Below are 18630 nucleotides of genomic sequence, written 5' to 3' on the forward strand. Positions count from 1 at the left end.
GAGGTAGGGCATTTGCCTTGTATGCAGAAGGACGGTAGTTCAAATCCCGGCATCCCAGATGGTCCCCCGAACCTGCCAGGAGTGATTTCTGAGTGTAGAGCCAGGAGTAACTCCTGAGTGCTGCCGGGTGTGATCCAAAAACCAAAACCAAACCAAGACAAAAAACAAAAAACAAACTCAAGGGGGCCAAAAAGGTATCTCATAAGTCTGCATAAGTTTCTCATGTGAGAGGCCCAAGGTCAGTCCTTGACACCACAGGGTCTCCTGCAGTGTCTAAAATAAAAGAAATCCAAAAGCCACTATTTATACTTTTTATTATTTTTTTTTTATTTTGGGCCACATCCAATGATGCTCAGGGGTCACTCCTGACTATACGCTTAGAAACCACTCTTGGCTTTGGGGGCCATATGGGAAGCAGGGGATCGAACTATGGTCTGTCCTTGGTCAGCTGCGTGCAAGGCCAACAATCTACCATGGCATCATCACTCTACCAGGGGTCCTCAAACTTTTTAAACAGGGGGCCAGTTCACTGCCCTTCAGACTGTTGGAGGGCCGGATTATAGTAAAAACAAAAATCATGAACAAATTTCTATGCACACCGCATATATCTTATTTAGAAGTGAAGAAACAAAATGGGAATAAATACAATATGTGGCCCGCGGGCTGTAGTTTGAAGACCCCTGCATCTACTCCCTATATACTTTTTAAAAGTTTGTATAGAGAACAAATTAAAAATCCAAAACAAACGAAAGAGAACTTGACACAGTACAGTGAGGAGAGCACTTGTCTTGCATGCTGCTGACCTGGGTTTGGTCCTCAATAGGCACCAAGAGCCTAAAACACACCAACAATAGCAAAAAATGTATAGGGACCACACCTGAGATGCTGGGCCTGTGTAAGCAGGACCATTCCCAGTGATTTAATGCCTGGTGGTGCCAGCTTAAAAATTCAGTGTGTGGACCTGGCAGGGCTCAAGGACCACCAGGGTCACATCAGGCAGTGCTCAAGGGAATAGGAGGTGCTGGGGAATCTAACTCGGATCCTTCTTTGCGTTTTCCCACTCAAACCATCTCACCTGGAATTGTTTTTAAATTACCGTTGGTTAATAGTCCGTGTCTTATTAAGTGCTCTTCCCTGGTGCAGCTGGGACTGGGGTCCAGGATATGTGGGCTGTACACATAAGCACACTTAGAAATGACCAAATCCCGAGCTGAGACTGGCACTCCCAGAAACGGTCTCTGCCCACCAGGAATGCACAATCCAGTTCCAGACAGACAGGGGATTAGAGGCAAATGGGAGCAGCAGGAGAGGCCTAGAGAAGGGCATTAACCCTGCTCAGGCAGGCCTGAAGGGGGGAGCAGTGAAGACAGGGCGTGAAAAGGGACAAGCCCAGGTTTACCTCTGCCTGCGTGAAACTCTTTACAGGAGTAAAAAGCAGAGGATGGAAGAGTAAACCAAGATAGAAAATTGTGAGTCCTGGCTCTATGTCAGAGGGATCCTTCTTGGTTTTCTCCAATCACAGTTTCCTCCTGCTTGAACCCAATCCTACCCCCACCCCACCCCAAGTCCCCAACAACACATTCTATTTCCTCGTAGAAAGTGCTGAAAAACTCTGTTCTCTGACAGAATCTCCTAAAAGAATAACATCCTGGTGACAGAGTGATGGCGCAAGCAGTAAGGTGTTTGCCTTGCCCACACTAGCCTAGGAGGACCGCGGTTCGATCCTCCGGCGTCCCATATGGTCCCCCAAGCCAGGAGCGATTTCTGAGCGCATAGCCAGGAGTAACACCTGAGTGTCACCGGGCGTGGCCCAAAACAAAAACAAAAAACAAAAAAGATAACTTCCTCCAGCCTGGTGCAGCCCCCAACCTCACACACAAAGTGGGACCAAGAACTCTGCCCTTTTTTTCCCTGGGCTCCTGTTCTTGTGCAGTGAACTCCTCACACACCTGGACTTAGGCAGCAACCTTGCCAGTCAGCCTGTTGGAAGTGCAGTGGAATGGAATGTCAAATGGGGAACTGCTATCAGACAGTTTCAGAACCCCAAGGACACCGGAAGTGGGCAATACTAACCCAGTGTGGGGGAGGAAGGAGCAGGAGGTGGGGGACAGTAGTAACCTCTATGCAATGTAAGGGGGTACTTTATGAAGTGGTCTGGCTTAAGCCCCCATTTCAAAAGCCTGGCAGTAGAGACTGGCATACATCACAAAGAACAAGAACAATCAGTGTTGGAGGGAGTTCATAAAAAGAACTCTGTCACTGTACGTTGGAATGTCCTCTAGTCCAGCCTTACTGGAAAACAATGTGGAGATTCCTCAAAAAACTGGAAATTGGGGCCAGAATGATAGCACAATGGTAGGGCATTTACTTTGCATGAGACTGATCCAGGACAGACTAAGGTTCGATCCCCGGCATCCCATATGGTCCCCCGAGTCTGCCAGGAGAGATTTCTGAGCACAGAACCAGGAGTAACCCCTGAGCACATGCCGCTGGGTGTGGGCCAAAAACTAAAAAAGAAAAAGAAAAGATAGTATGGATATAATACCTAGAGACAATAGAGATGAGGTTTGAATGAAACAGCCATAATATGAAGTTTACCACAAAGAGTGGTGAGTGCAGTTAAAGAAATAAATACACCAACCATCATCATGATAATGGTAGTGAGAGAAAGAGAATGCCTGTTGGAGCCGGAGAGATAGCATGGAAGTAGGGCATTTGCCTTATATGCAGAAGGACGGTGGTTTTAATCCTGGCATCCCATATGGTCCCCCGAGCCTGCCAGGAGTGATTTCTGAGTGTAGAGCTAGGAGTAACCCCTGAGCGCTGCCGGGTGTGACCCAAAAACCAAAAAAAAAAAAAAAAAAAAAAAAAAGGAACACCTCCTCCGAACCCTTAACTTCCTATGTGTTGTTTAAAGGAGGAGGAGGAGCTGAAATTTTTGGTGGGTTTTGCTTTTGTTTTTCTGAAAAGTGGGGGTAAGCTAAATCAATTGGGGTCCCTCTGCCCAGCAGCACCCACCCACAAAGTAGGTTTTCTGTTCTGCTCTTTAGTGGGACTGGGATTGGGGTGGAAAAAGAGAGGGGTCAGGGAAACAAATTAGGAAGCAATCACTTTGGGAAGAGGTCACTGAGGATGGGAGGAGTCTCCATACATTTTGGCCCTGAGCATCTCACTAGCCTCACCTTGGTATTGGCTCTTCTCTGTGGGGTCCCCTTAAATGTATATGGTAGTGATGCACTGATTATATTCTATTTACAGGGGAGACCATAGCTGAGCCACACTCAGAAGTGCTCAGGGCTCACTCCTGGTTATGCTTACGGGACAAAATTGGTGCAGGGATTTGAACCAGGGTCATCTGACTGCAAGACAAGTGTCATGGGCCCGGAGAGATAGCACAGTTGTGTTTGCCTTGCAAGCAGCCAATCCAGGACCAAAGGTGGTTGGTTCAAATCCCGGTGTCTCATATGGTCCCCCCGTGCCTGCCAGGAGCTATTTCTGAGCAGACAGCCAAGAGTAACCCCTGAGCACTGCCGGGTGTGACCCAAAAGCCAAAAAAAAAAAAAAAAAAAAAAAAAAAAAAAGACAAGAGTCATAAATTCTGTGCTATCTCTCTGGCTCCAGTGGGAATATTTTAAATAAAAATGCCAGGAGATCTTTTAGAATCTCTAAAGCAGTCTTTGGAGCTGAGAACATAGGGCTCAGGAGGGACTTACCGTATATACTCAAATATAATCTGACTTTTTCCAGCACAAAATTTGTGCCGAAAAACCCAAACTTGGCTTATACTAGGGTCATATAGGTTATTTGATTCCGTAGATGCGCATGTAGTCTCCAGTCTCCAGTCATCTTCTGCCGTCTGCTGGAGGGGATGGTGCTTCAACTCAGTCCACAAGTTGCGGCTGAGCTGAAGATGTAGGCGGCTGAACTGAACTGGGTGCCACTGAAGTATTTAACCCACAATATTCTGCGCTTTGTATGAGACCGACAGCAGTGATGATGATATCTGCAAACTCAGTGATGCTGACAATGTCTATGCTGACACCCTCACTTCAGATACAGCTAAAGCTCTGTTTGGACATACAGATGAGGAGGAGGAGGAATCCAGTTTTGAAGGATTTTAACCTTTGTGATTTAGCTTGCTTACCTGTTAAACTACAGTTTTCTAGACTTTATTTAAAGTTTAAAAGTTATTTTTTTAGTTTACAGTTTTTCTTTAGCAATAAGTTCTGAAACACATTTAATCTACTGATTCCTCAATGATTGTAATTGTTTTGAGTATATATTTTTATTTTTGAAATTTACCAGTGGGGGCCGGAGAGATAGCATGGAGGTAAAGCATTTGCCTTTCATGCAGGTCATTGGTTCAAATCCCGGCATCCCATATGGTCCCCTGAGCCTGCCAGGAGCGATTTCCGAGCCAGGAGCCAGGAGTAACCCCTGAGCATTGCCGGGTGTGATCCAAAAACCAACCCCCCCCCCAAAAAAAAAGAAACTTACCAGTGGTTGCTGCAGTTTCCACCTCGGCTTATACTCGAGTCACTAAGTTTTCCCAGAGTATAGGGTAAAATTAGGGGGGTTGGCTTATACTTGGGTTAGCTTATACTTTATATAGGTACTCTGAAAGAGGAAGGATAGGGTGGGACAGGGCAGGGACCCAGAGAGGCTCTGGGCAGGTGAGCCTCAGATTTAATTAGAACATAAGCCATGAAAGGGTTTGGAGGAGGGGCTGGAGAGGTAGCATGGAGGTAAGGCATTTGCCTTTCCTGCAGGTCAGTGGTTCGAATCCCGGCATCTCATATGGTTCCCTGAGCCTGCCAGGAGCGATTTCTGAGCATAAAACCAGGACGAAACCCTGAGCGCTGCCGAGTGTGACCCCCCTCCAAAAAAAAAGAAACTATACAGTGGGGCCAGAGAGATAGCATGGAGGTAAGGCATTTGCCTTGCATGCAGAAGGTTGGTGGTTCGATTCCTGGCATCCCATATGGTCCCCTGAGCCTGCCAGGAGCAATTTCTGAGTATAGAGCCAGTATTAACCCCTGAGCGCTACTGGGTATGACCCCCCCAAAAAAAGAAAGAAAGAAAGAAAGAGAGAAAGAAAGAAAGAAGGAAGGAAGGAAGGAAGGAAGGAAGGAAGGAAGGAAGGAAGGAAGAAAGACAGAAAGAAAGAAAGAAAGAAAGAAAGAAAGAAAGAAAGAAAGAAAGAAAGAAAGAAAGAAAGAAAGAAAGAAAGAAAGAAAGAAAGAAAGAAAGAAAGAAAGAAAGAAAGAAAGAAAGAAAGAAAGAAAGAAAGAAAGAAAGAAGAAATAAAAAAGAAAGAAAAAGAAAGAAAGGGGGCCCGGAGAGATAGCACAGCGGTGTTTGCCTTGCAAGCAGCCGATCCAGGACCTAAGGTGGTTGGTTCGAATCCCGGTGTCCCATATGGTCCCCCGTGCCTGCCAGGAGCTATTTCTGAGCAGACAGCCAGGAGTAACCCCTGAGCACCGCCGGGTGTGACCCAAAAACCAAAAAAAAAAAAAAAAAAAGAAAAGAAAAAGAAAGAAAGGGTTCGGAGGAAAAGACCAGGTAATCAAAGCCTTGTTTTTGTTTGTTTGTATTAAGGGCATACATGGTGGTGATGCTCAGTGGTTACTCTGGTCTCTGTACTTGGGAATTATTCCTGCCAATGCTCAGGGGATGCTGGGATTGAACCCAGGTCAGCCTGCCCTACTCACTGTACCATCTCTCTAGCCTCAAAAGCCTGATTTGTGAACTGAGGGTTTCTAGGAAAAGCTCTGGAGAAGGAACGGGGAACAGAGAGAGGGGAAGGGTCTCTGGGGGCATGGGCCAGAGGAGGGAGCTCTGAGGGAGAAAAGAGATCTGGCCTCCCCTCCAGGAACCACCATCAGGGCTGCTGGTGACCTCCCCAGCTGCCTCAGTAGACTATGAGTCAGTAATAGCACTTTAGGCTGGGATAGTTGCAGCAAGAGAAAGCCAGGGTCAAGACTCTGCCATGCCCAGACCCCAGAAACCTTGCTCAGTGTTCCCCAAACTTCTCCAACATTGACCATCTGTTACTGTTTAATTTTTGTTCTTTTGATTTGGGGGTGCCCACATCCAGCAGTGCTGGGATGTAGGGGTGGCTGTTCCTGGTGCTGGAGGGACCAGAAGGGGACTGACCCAGGGTCCTGCATGCAAAGCATCTCCCCAGCCCTGATCTCTTTTACTTTTTTGCCTGTACTAAGAGAAATTTCATGAATCCATGGGGAAATAAGCCAATCATCTTTACTTAAATAATTTATTGTCAAAGGAAACTATGGAAATGAACAACTGCAGGGTTGCCATAAATAGAAGCTAAGAGACAGCATGAGGACTACAGAAATCAAGTGCTGAAGCTTCAAGCTGGCTGCTGACTTGGAACCTGCAAGCAACAGCACCTGAAAAGGAGGCAGAGGAGTTCAGAGGGGGAGGATGAACAGCGCCCACTGGGACACAGCGTTAGAATCACTGTAATCCTCTGGGAGACAATGTCTATGAGCATGTTCTGCCTGCTCCAGCTCATGAACAGGTCCCGTTTCTGTCAAAAACTGCCTAGAGGCCTTTGGTACAGGACAGTGGAGCTGCCTGTTGTGGGGATTTGTACCTCCTCTGCTTCTGCCCCTGGGATTGGGCTCTGAGCAGCACCCCAGCCTCGGTTGTGACTCTCAGACAGCCTGTGAGCTTGTGGCATATGAAAGCATCAGAGACCTTTTCAGAGGGGTACCTGGAACTCGGCACTTGTGAGGCTCCCCATGTCCACCATGTGTTCCTGACACATCCCTGTAGGTGGCTTCTGCAAGTGGAGGGTTGTGAGGACTCTTGAGCAGGGGTGGGCAAGAGAGATGGCAGGGGGGAAGAGAGGGACAAAGGAGGAGGCTGGTGAGGGCAGCGAGGGGAACTGCAGCAGAGATCCTGCAGAGCTAAGACTGCTGGAACAGGTCCTGAGGGTCTTGGAAGCAGGAGAATCTTCTGAGCTGAGCACAGTCAGGGCTCCAATGCATTCTCTGGAGAGAAAAGAGGAATATCTTGGAACTGGACAGCATTGCTAGACCTCACATGTCAGGCCCCTAACACCACCCTCAGGTATCTACCCTTATTTACCCAGGGGCCTTTGTCACCTCCCTTCTGAGGGAAGGACAGCCATGTGAGGCCACAGTGTCAGCAGAGGGAAGGGTCTGTCTGAACTGTAGTGGGACTCAGCATTCATTAGTACTGAGCTCTCAGACAGACTAGAAGATGCCAGAACCCAGACAGCCCTTGGAGTGGCCTGGGGAACCCTGTTGCTGGAGGGCAGTCTGTACCCACAGTGGATGGAGGGGGACTCATTTCCCTTCTGCTCCCCCTGAGCAAGGTGATATGTAAGCATGAGCATGTGTGAGCTTGTGTGCATTGTGAGTGGGCTTGTGTGAATGTACATGTGTGTGAACATGTGTGTGCGTACAAATGTGAGCCTTATGCAGTGTGGTCCCCAACTACTTAGGCAAATACACTTCCTCTTCTGAGAGGAAGAGGGCGTTGTTCCACTGAAATGCAGAACTCTATAACACCCACGCTCACATACAACATGAACACACAACATACATATGCACTTGCTTGCCAGAAATCCACCAAGTCTGCATCAGATCCTGCATCAGGTCCATGTTTGGGGACTTGTCCAAAGAAAGGAAGGCAGCAGGCAGGAGAGCAGAGGAACGGGGGACCCAGGGCTAGTTTCAGCCTCACTTGCTCAGAGCTGCCTTCTGAGCCCCAGGGAGACCAGGCCCTATCCCCATCTCAAGGCCTGCACTTCACCCTCATCCATCAAGAAGACTCAAAGGAAAAAAAAAGGGGCTGGAGAGATAGCATGGAGGTAGGGCGTTTGCCTTTCATGCAAGAGGTCATCGGTTCGAATCCCAGCATCCCATATGGTCCCCCGTGCCTGCCAGGAGCAATTTCTGAGCATGGAGCCAGGAGTAACCCCTGAGCACTGCCGGGTGTGACCCAAAAACCACAAAAAAAAAAAAAAAGAAGGCTCAAAGGGTCTCCCCCTTGTGGCGTCCTTCTAGAGTACCTCCCCACGGTACCCTTCACAAAAGGGTCTATTTGCATTTCTTTTCCAGACCTCAGGCTACTATCTAAGACCTGCAGAGGTGCTAAGTTTTGTTTATGTATAATAATATAATATAATATAATATATTGTACTTATATAACAATTATATAATTATTATATATTACATTAATATATTATATATTTATATATATATCTTTATTTAAACACCAGGGTTACATGGTTATTAATAATACAGTTGTTTTTTAAAAATTTTTTAAAGATAAATTTGTTCATGATTGAATTAAAGTCATACAATGTACCAGTGCACATTTCCCTCCACCAATGTCCCCAGTTTTCCTCTCATCCTTTCCATGCCTTCTCAAGACCCTTCCTGTCTTCTTCTCAATATATTTCTCTTTCTTTCTCTCTCCCTATTATTCCCCATTAGACATTTTGATTTGCAGTACAGTGCACATTTCCTGCCTCCAGTGTCCCCACATTTCCTGCCTCCAGTGTCCCCAGTTTCCCTCCCACCTACACTTCCCCACCTTTCTCTGGGCAGGTGTTTTACTTCTCTCTCTCTCTTTTCTTTTTTGACACTGTGGTTTGCACTATAGTTTATGAAGGGATGCCATGTACATCACTAAGGGGTACTACATTTTTGAAAGATGAAGCCTTTGTTTTATTTGGGGGCTACACCTGCAGTACTCAGGAGCTACCACCACCAGTGCTCAGAGGTTACTTCCATCAGTACTTGGGGAACTGTATGGTGCTGGAGATTGAAACCAAGGCACCCACATACCACATGCAATGAATGCATAGGCTTCACAACATCCATCACTCTGTCCAGAAATTGTTTTTTGTTTTGTTTTGTTTTGTTTTTGTTTTATTTTGGGGCCATATTCAGTGGTGCTCACGGATTTCTCCTGGCTCTGCCCTCAGAAATTACTCCTGGCAGGCTGGGGGGAAACCATGTGGAATGACAGGGATCGAACCTGGGTCAGCCACATGCAAGACAAACATCCTCCACATTGTGCTCCAGCCCAACAAGCTGCAGAGTCTTTGGGAGAGGCAGAGAGTTGATCTCTGAGCGTTGGTGGGCCTGGTCACAGTGATGTGGGCAGAAGAGCTTGTTCATCTCAGCTTCCAGCCTCATTCCTGACATTGAGGCCCCATGTGGGCCTAAAGAAAGTCACATGATCCCAGAGAGGGGTTGAAAATAAGAAAAGGAAGCAAAGGGGTTCAGGGTTTCAATGATGTGGTGATAACATCTCCCATGACTTCAGCAGTATTAAAAACAGGAAGTGTCCAGCAGCCAGACCTTCCCGCCTGGCTTCAGTCTCCCTGGGTCCCCTGGAGCCCTCCCTGTCACCAGCACATCCTCACACAGCAGGCTCTCACCTGTGTGGCCTGAGGGACTTGGAGAAAACCAAGGACCCTCCACACTTGTCCGACCCCAGCCACAGAAGAGGTCCTGGGTCAGCCCCTTCCATGAGCCCAGTATTCCTTATTACTGAATGAAAGGGGCTGGATGGATGGCTGTATTTGCAGAGGACTCTGAGAGGAGCAGGAAAAGGGCTCCCTGAGAGCAAGCAGGGCAAGCAGCCACAGGCTGTACATGATGGGAATGTGGTGGATGTACACGTGCAATGCACACACACAAACTTAGAAACACATACATGTGAACAGCACTCACATGAGCTCACAATCATGAAAATACTCCTACACATGCTTGTACACACATTTGGACACTCTCACATGCACAAATCCCATGCACATGTGCGCTCACATGTTCACACAGTGCAAGGACAGCTTCGTGGATGACACCAGTAGAACAAACAGGTTCCAGGGCCAGAGCAGTGGCGCAGCAGTTGGGCATTTGCCTTGCATACAGCTAACCTAGGATGGATCACGGTTCAATTCCCCAGCATCCTATATGGTCCCACAAGACAGGAGCAATTTCCTCCCTTTTGGGGGGGGTTGGGTCACACCCGGCAGCGCTCAAGGGTTACTCCTGGCTCTATGCTCAGAAATTGCCCTGGCAGGCACGGGGGACCACGTGGGATGCCAGGATTCGAACCACAGTCCTTCTGGATGTAAGGCAAATGCCCTACCTAAAGCAGGGATGGCAAACACGCGGTTCCCGGCCAAAATGAATGCTGCTCTTTGTCTCGTCTCATTATTTTGTATACTGTGGCTCTTTGCCAAGTTTGGATTTGATTATGCTGCTTCTGAGGAGGGACCTCTGAGGAGAGAACTCCAAGCCCGGAGTCCTGCCCCCAGGCTGCATCCTCCCGTCTCTCATCCCTCGGAACAACTGCATGGGCCAGCGAGCAGGGGACCCGTGTGTCATGTTGGGTCACATCTGGCCGTTAGTTCTGAGTGTGCAGAACGCAGCACACCCTCACCATCAGTGCAGGATTTTTACCCTCACTGAAAATGGCAAAATGCAATATGTGTGTAATAGATTATTGTTCAAATTTGATGCTTTTGTGTGTTTGTCTGTTTTGGCAGATCACTGCGTGGTGTGGCTCTCTGACTCTCACAGTTTAAAATTTTGGCTCTTTGTGTCAACTTGTTCGCCACCCCTGGGCTAAAGTGAATAAAAAAGCTAAGCTGGGCCCAGAGAGATAGCACAGCGGTGTTTGCCTTGCAAGCAGCCAATCCAGGACCTAAGGTGGTTGGTTCAAATCCCGGTGTCCCATATGGTCCCCCGTGCCTGCCAGGAGCTATTTCTGAGCAGACAGGCAGGAGTAACCCCTGAGCAATGCCGGGTGTGGCCCAAAAACCAAAAAAAAAAAAAAAAAAAAAAAAAAAAAAAGCTAAGCTAAGATCAAAACCATCAGATTCAAGTTTTCTTAGAAGCTCATCAACTACTTCATGGAGCACCTTTCATGAATGTTATCCTTCTAACCCTGCTTTGGGTAGAGATCATCCTCACACCCATGTTCCAGATGAAGAATCGGAGGCTCAACTAGGTCGACATTTGTCCAAGAAGCACGTTTCCAAGATTCCACAAGTGAAAGAGGTAGAGTTTGATCCTCTAGTATTGTCTTTTGATAGTGAAGTTGATCTATTATAAAGACTGGGAATTTTACACTGTTTTCTCCTCAAGTTTGCAGTTAAGTCTTTTATTTTTATTATTTATTTATTTTTGGTTTTAGGGTCACACCTGGCGTCACTCAGGGGTTACTCCTGGCTCTGTGCTCAGAAGTCATTCCTGGCAGGCATGGGAGACCATATGCTGGGACTCGAACCATCTCCATCCTGGATCGGCTGCGTGCTAAGGCAAACACCCTACTGCTGTGCTATCATTCCGGCCCCAAGTCTTTTATTTTTTTATTTTTATTTTATTTATTTATTTATTTATTTATTTATTTTTTTTTTTTTTGGTTTTTGGGCCACACCCGGCATTGCTCAGGGGTTACTCCTGCCTGTCTGCTCAGAAATAGCTCCTGGCAGGCACGGGGGACCATATGGGACACCGAGATTCGAACCAACCACCTTTGGTCCTAGATCAGCTGCTTGCAAGGTGAACGCCGCTGTGCTATCTCTCCGGGCCCAAGTCTTTTATTTTTTATTAGATTTTGTTTGTTTTTATGTCACAGTTGTCAATGCCATGGGGCTACTCTTAGCTCTGTGCTCAGGAATTACTTCTGAAGTGCTCAGAACCTCTGACATCCTATTAACCAAAGGAGGCTCTTCATTGCAGCTTCTTCACACAGTTGATATTGGATAAGAGTGTACCGTAGTCCCACCACTTCTCCTCACTGATGCCTCCCCTGCTTGTCTTGCTGCCCTTTCCAACAAGAAGGCATGTCCAGTCACTACATGGGTGGCTTGTAAGCAGTCCTCAGCCTAAGCTGAATGGAAGCTAGGGGATAGACAACCCTTATCCCTTGAAGACAACTCAGAGTCCACCAAGGCTCCTGCAGGGAAAATCCTGCTACCCAAGCACCAGAGCAATAGAGCAGGAACTCTGGCACCTGAAAAAGGCCAAGAAGCTGGACCAGGCTCCATTGGGCTGGAAACGTGCCTGATAGGAGCAGTTGGCAGCTGAAATCTGCCCTGAGAACAGGAAGCCATAATGACTAGGGCCCAGTGTGCACACCGCTAATAGGTCCACACATCCCCACTTGCCTGTCCCCCTGCTCAGATTGTCACAGACACATCTTTTGGTGAGGATGAAAGGAGGATGATGGGGTCCATCAGAAGGTTCCCTGGGGAATAGGCACTTTTCTGAAGCAGAAAGGACACAGAGTTTCAAAAGAGACAAGGAAGGAAGAAGCCAGCTCAGTATATGCTAACATATAGGCTGACAAGGAATGAGCATACCCTTTCTGGAGACCTATGAAGGCCCGAGACAGAACTCTGAAATGGGGCCAGAGAGATAGCATGGAGATAAGGCATTTGCCTCGCATGCAGAAGGACAGCGGTTCGAATCCCAGCATCCCATATGGTCCTCCAGGAGCGATTTCTGAGTGTGGAGCCAGGAGTAACTCCTGAGTGCTGCCGGGTGTGATCCAAAAAACAACAAAACAAAACAAAACAAAACAAAAAAAGGAACTCTGAAATGAACAGGTGAGGGACCCTACAAAGGCCATGAGGGGCTGGAGCTGCAGACAGCAGATGAGGAGCTCACCTTGCAGAGGTTGACCTGGATTCGATTCCAGGCACCCCATAGAGTCTCTCAAACCTCACTAGGAGTGATCCCTGAATAAGTTATCCCAAAAGTAAGTCCTAAATACTGCCAGATGTGCCCCTCAACCCACAAAGAGTAGTTTCTGGTGGAGGGTTCCTATGAAGCTCTTCCCAGGCAGCAGACAGATTAGATCAGAGAACATTCACACAGTGTAGCACTGTCCAGCCACAACAGAGCACAGCATATAGATAGAGTCCAGACACTGGGCTGGTGTGATAGGATAGTGGGGAGGGCTGCCCCACCCCATTGGCATAGGTTTCCAGAAGGGGTGAGCTCATTCCTTGTCAGCCTATTTGTTAGCGTACACTGAGCTGGTTTATTCCTTCCTTATCTCCTTTCTCTATTCTCACCAGCGTTTCTTGGGTTGCCAGCCCAAGAGACTTTCTCTTCTTATCTTTATCAGGGTTGGCTTCTAGAGGAATCCAGAAGGGGAAGCCAAAATGATCCAGAACACCCTCAACTCTATGCGTGAAGATGTACAAAGTAGAGTAATGACTAAAAACCTCCAGAAGCTCAGAGGGGTGGGGGCGTTCCATTTTGCTGATGGAGAAACTGAGGCTCATAAAAAAGTAGAGATTTGCTCAGACATACCACCATCAAAGAGAAGGGCTAAAACCAGGTTTTCATGTCTCATGTTACAAGTTGTCCATTTAAGCTACTCGGGAACCACAGGAGGTGCTGAGCTGGCTGGAAGGGTGGTCTCCACCCCTCTGATGCTTTACCCAGATGGACACGCTGACTCAGGACACTCAATGAGCCTGGGACAGCAAAGGGGAAATGGACCAGTGGTCAGAGTGGTTGGTTATTAAAAACCATTTATCACTCAGTGGACCTGACCTCATTCTGTCTGGAAGAGCCTGGTCTGTCTGGGGCTGGCAGGCCAGGCCAGGAGGGGCCCTGCAGGCCCAAGTAGCTCAGGTGAGATGAGCTCAAAGGCAGCACCTCCTGCTGGTCATAGCTGCAGTCTGAGGGCAGCCAAGGCCTCCAGGACAGGTGAGGGACAGGTGAGAGGGCACAGCAGGGCCTCTGGGCTGGAGAGAACCATGTGGTTAGTGGCATGAAGAGAGGCCTGTTTGAAGGTGCCTACTTCTATTTCCCCCATCACCACCTAAGTCACAAACATTCTGAACCCACCAAATTTAGATTCCTAAGCCCCAAGAGGCATGAAAACAGCAGTGCTGTATCTCCATGCCTCAGCCCATGAACATCAAATGGGGAACATGAAGTCCTATCTTCAGGTGAGGGAGGGAATGAATGAGCAACCAGAGGTGCTAGACCTGGGGGATTGGACACAGGCTTCTACTGTCTGTACCTTGTGCCTTGCTAGTACTTTAATGTTCATCTCTGTGGTTGTGTTTTCTTATGGGGGGAGGGCACACCCAGCAGTGTTCAGGCTTGCTCCTGGCTCTGTGCTTAGGGATCACTCCTGGGAGTGCTCAAGGGACCATATGGGATGCCAAGGATCAAACCCAGGTTGGCTGTTTGCAAGGCAAACACCTTACCCACTATACTATCACTCCGGTCCTCGTTTCTTTTCTTTCTTCTTCTTCTTCTTCTTCTTCTTCTTCTTCTTCTTCTTCTTCTTCTTCTTCTTCTTCTTCTTCTTCTTCTTCTTCTTCTTCTTCCTCTTCTTCTTCTTTTTTTTTTTTTTTTTTTGGTTTTTGGGTCACACCCGGCAGCACTCAGGGGTTACTCCTGGCTCTATGCTCAGAAATCACTCCTGGCAAGCTCAGGAGACCATATGGGATGCCAGAATTCGAACCACTGTCCTTCTACATCAGGGGTCCTCAAACTTTTTAAACAGGGGGCCAGTTCACTGTCCTTCAGACTGTTGGAGGTCCAGATTATAGTAAAAACAAAAATTATGAACAAATTTCTATGCACACTGCATATATCTTATTTAGAAGTGAAGAAACAAAATGGGAATAAATAAAATATGTGGCCCGAGGGCCATAGTTTGAAGACCCCTGTTCTACATGCAAGGCAAATACCTTATTTCCATGCTATCTTTCCAGCCCCATGGTCTTAGTTTCTTTATCTGTAAACCAGGGTTCAAACAGTCATCATGGGACTGGGGAGAGAGTATAGGGCTGAGCCTTCATAGGACGTGCCCATCTCTGATTTTTCCTCTCACACTGCAGGTCCCTGGAGCATCACCATGTGTGACCCTGAGGCCTCTAGTACTTAGGCCTGACAGTGTAGCACGGAGCCATGATCCCTTGACCGAATATCACCAGGAATAGCCCCATGGGACCCCTGAGCACTGCTTGGGAGCCCCGTGTCATGGAAAGAATACCATGAGGGCTCCGTGGTAGAGGGTGTCTAACTTGACAGTACCCAGGTGGGACGTGCATGCCTGGCTCTGTGCAGGGCACTCACCACTGATTGCCATATTTACACTTTCAACCACTTGAGGGAGGAACTATTAACCCTGCTTATGAATAAGTTGCCTGCGCAGAGGTGTGATGTCACCAGCCCCAGGTCACAGCTGCTGGACTGAGGTGGGACTTAAATCCAGATTTCTTCCTTGGAGCCTGATTATCAGCCCCCTTCCAACCACCCTAACCTAAAATAGCTCATCTCTGGTCCTTGATTGGATCAACAAACAGGAAGCGCAGAGAAGGCAAAGACACCGGCCTGGGGCTGCACCAGAGGCCTTAGACCTGGAATCTGGGTGGCTGGTCAGGCCCATTCCGAGCAGCTTCCAGCTCTGCTCTAGTCTCTCAAGGCAGTGGCTCTGATCTCGGGCCCATAACCACCTCACCCTTTTTGGAAGAAATTTTTAGGGCCAACAGGAGTTTCTGGGTTTTTCTTCCCCAAGCAACTGAGATGTGAGGTGAGGCCCCCTTCCTTTTTCTTCCACAAAGAGGTAATTTGCTTGGAACATGTGGAGCACTTAAAAATTTTGGTCACATTGCTACCGTCTGGGTTGCCATGGTGACCTCACTTTGAATTTGCTCCCAGGGGGACTCAGTAATAATTAATCCAGCATTTAGCGCCGACTGCCCACAGTGAGTGTGGGGGAGCAGCAGTCCTCTGGGATCTGCCTCCTCAGGGGAAACAATGTCCTCTACCAGCAGAGTCCTGGGCTTCCCCAACGAGGTGGGAGGGGAGAAGACCCCCACTTCAACAGTTCTAACAGCCTGGTCAGTGGAGCTGGACAAGTCTGGTGCTGTCCTCTGCCCTTTGGGGGCTTGGGAGCTGAGCAGAGCACTGCTTTCTGAGAACTCACAGGAAGGAGCCAGGCAGCACCATTGTGCTCAAAAGCTGCACTGGACTCTGGTTGCCCTTTGTGTTCCTGAGTGCCCGGAGCGCCTACTACTGAGCCACATTTCCGCACCACAGAGGGAATGGTCTAGTTTGGTTGTTTCTATATGGAGGCAAAGATGGTGGGTACAGGGTGCAGAGCAGCAAATTCTCAGGAAGTTTGGAAGATAGCTGGAAAGCAGGTAAGAGAACCTGGAAGGAGATGCTGGCAGGGACAGGTTTTTCCCCTTTTTTGGACATGGATATGGAGAAGAGTGAAGCTCAGGTGAAGGGGCTTCCATCTCATGGAGTCTCTTCACATCTCCCTATCCCTGCCCCAAAGACTTCTGTGCTCCACCCATTCCAGATACAGAACTAGGAGCAACAGAGGTAGAAAGAACTGTTGACTCGGCCTCCATCCTTTTGTTCAGAGAGGAAAAGTGTTGGGGACTGACTTGTTTGAGGCCATATTGCTGTTCATTCTGCCATAGCCCAGCTTTTCACCTAAAAGCCATTTTGCAGTCTTGCTGTGAATTTTTTGAGCTAAAGAGAAAGGCATGCAGCTGCAAGATATAATTAACTCTAGCCCGGAGGAGAGCAACACTGTCTGGTACCGTTATCAGAAACTAGGCCTCACTCCTTAAGACCACAATCCGGAGTGAACTAGGCTATTATCAATAAGTGTATGCTACATTGTCTGTTCAAGATCACTGAGGCAAGCACATCTTGCACCAGCTCCTGATAGTCAAGCAATTAGGAATGCAGCTAGAAGGTCACTAGAAATTTCCATAGAAACAGCACGTTCATCATAACTTGAAGGTCATCCAGCCCCCTAGCCCACTGCCCACTTCCTTATTTAGAGAATGCTTCACTTTCTTTGTTCCTTGAAACCTGATATATATCCTTGCCTTGTATGGGCCTTCGCGCCAAAAGTATGACTGACATCACCTTTGTACTGCCCCCTTCTCCTTCACTATATAAGAAGGAACTGTAGCCAATAAAGGTACCCTTGAACAGTGAGACGCTGCCTTGGGTCTTTATTATTAACCTCTCTCAGAATTCTTACAGGTGTGGTTGTGCCTTCACTCAGCAAAATAGGAGTGCAGTCGTCTGAGAAGCTTCCCCAGCTAATTCCTGCTGGCCGGGCCCCCCTGGGGGGCTTCCGGACCCTGCATTTTGGCGCCCAACGCTGGGCTCGAAGACCACCACCACACCCCGAACGACTACGGGTCGGCGAGTCTAGAGCTGTTTCGTAATTCGCAGGAAATACCCCATCCGGGTAAGCGTTGAAACTAGTTAGCCTTAATCAAATATTTAAACTGCAGTTTTTTCAGTCGTTCTGATCACCGCCCCTGATTGGCTCTTGGGGCTTCGCCCGTTGGCTTCACTTCCATGGGTGTTTCGTTGAGTATTGAACTTAAATTCATTAAATATATACAGTCTGGGTTGAAAGCCAGACATGTAGAGGTTACCAAAAAGGATATTTGTAATTTTCTTATGTTCATACATGATGTGTGTCCTTGGTTTATTATTACCTGTCCAGAAATTGTTGCGTCCACTTGGGACAAAATAGGACAAGAAATGAGTGATTATTTTGTTAATAATGATGATCCACAGAAGGAAAAAATTATGTTCCAATACTGGAGCCTGTTAAGAGATATCATAGTAACTAAAAATGCCAAAACCGCCAAAGATATCATCCATGCCGTTGAGACTCATGTGCAACAGGTCTCCCGTGAGTGTTCCAGAACTCCTTCTCGTTCTAATTCTGTCTCTCTTCTCCCTTCTCCCTCTGAGAATCCTTCTCCTTGTCCACCCTCCACCACTGATTCTTCTACCTTTGCTTCCAAAGTAACTAATGCTCTTAAAGATCTCTCTAATGCTTCTCACTTATATCCCTCCCTTACTTCTGTCCAGGCTTCTGCTCCACCTCAAGAACTTGATTCTCTATGCACCCAGACCCCTGCAGAAGAAGCCGCTGCCTGTCACGGCTCAGCAGTTACACAAACCACACAAACTCTTCCTCCTCCTTATGACTGTCCTGCTCCTCCAAAATGTGCTTTTCCTGAACCTCATAAGCCTACTACTTTAGATTCTCACCTTATTACTATTACATCTATGATTTCACAACTCGCAAACGAGTTTCATCAATCTCGTGAACAAAAAACTGCTAACGCTGCTACATTTCCTGTTCTCATTCCTGATGGCGAGGACCTTCCCCCGCCTCCACCTCAGCAGCCTCTACCTCCTCATTCTAACCTACCCCTCCCTCCGCCCGCTGATCCCCGCCCCCATGAGAGGGCGCAGCGTGATCGCGAGGCACAAGCTGCTGCGGACACAGCTTCCGTAGCGGTAGACTCCAGTCAGCTCAATTCCTATGTGGGAGGCTCAATTCCTATGTGGGAGAAGAGGACACCCAGCCTTACGATGCTAGACCTCCGGAGGGTCAGACTTCTTTACGCTATGTTACTATTAATGAAAGAGATCTTGCTGAACTGCTTCAAGCAGCAAAACCTTATGGGACACAAGCGTACCCTGCTATCTTACATCCTTCCTCAAGCGTCCCTGCCCTGTCGGTTGCTCCACAGCCTCCTCAAGCCTCCCCTGCTTCCTCGTCTGCCTCCTCTCACCCTATGGT

The sequence above is a fragment of the Suncus etruscus genome, chromosome 6 (assembly GCF_024139225.1).
Source record: "Suncus etruscus isolate mSunEtr1 chromosome 6, mSunEtr1.pri.cur, whole genome shotgun sequence".
Taxonomy (NCBI): Eukaryota; Metazoa; Chordata; class Mammalia; order Eulipotyphla; family Soricidae; genus Suncus; species Suncus etruscus.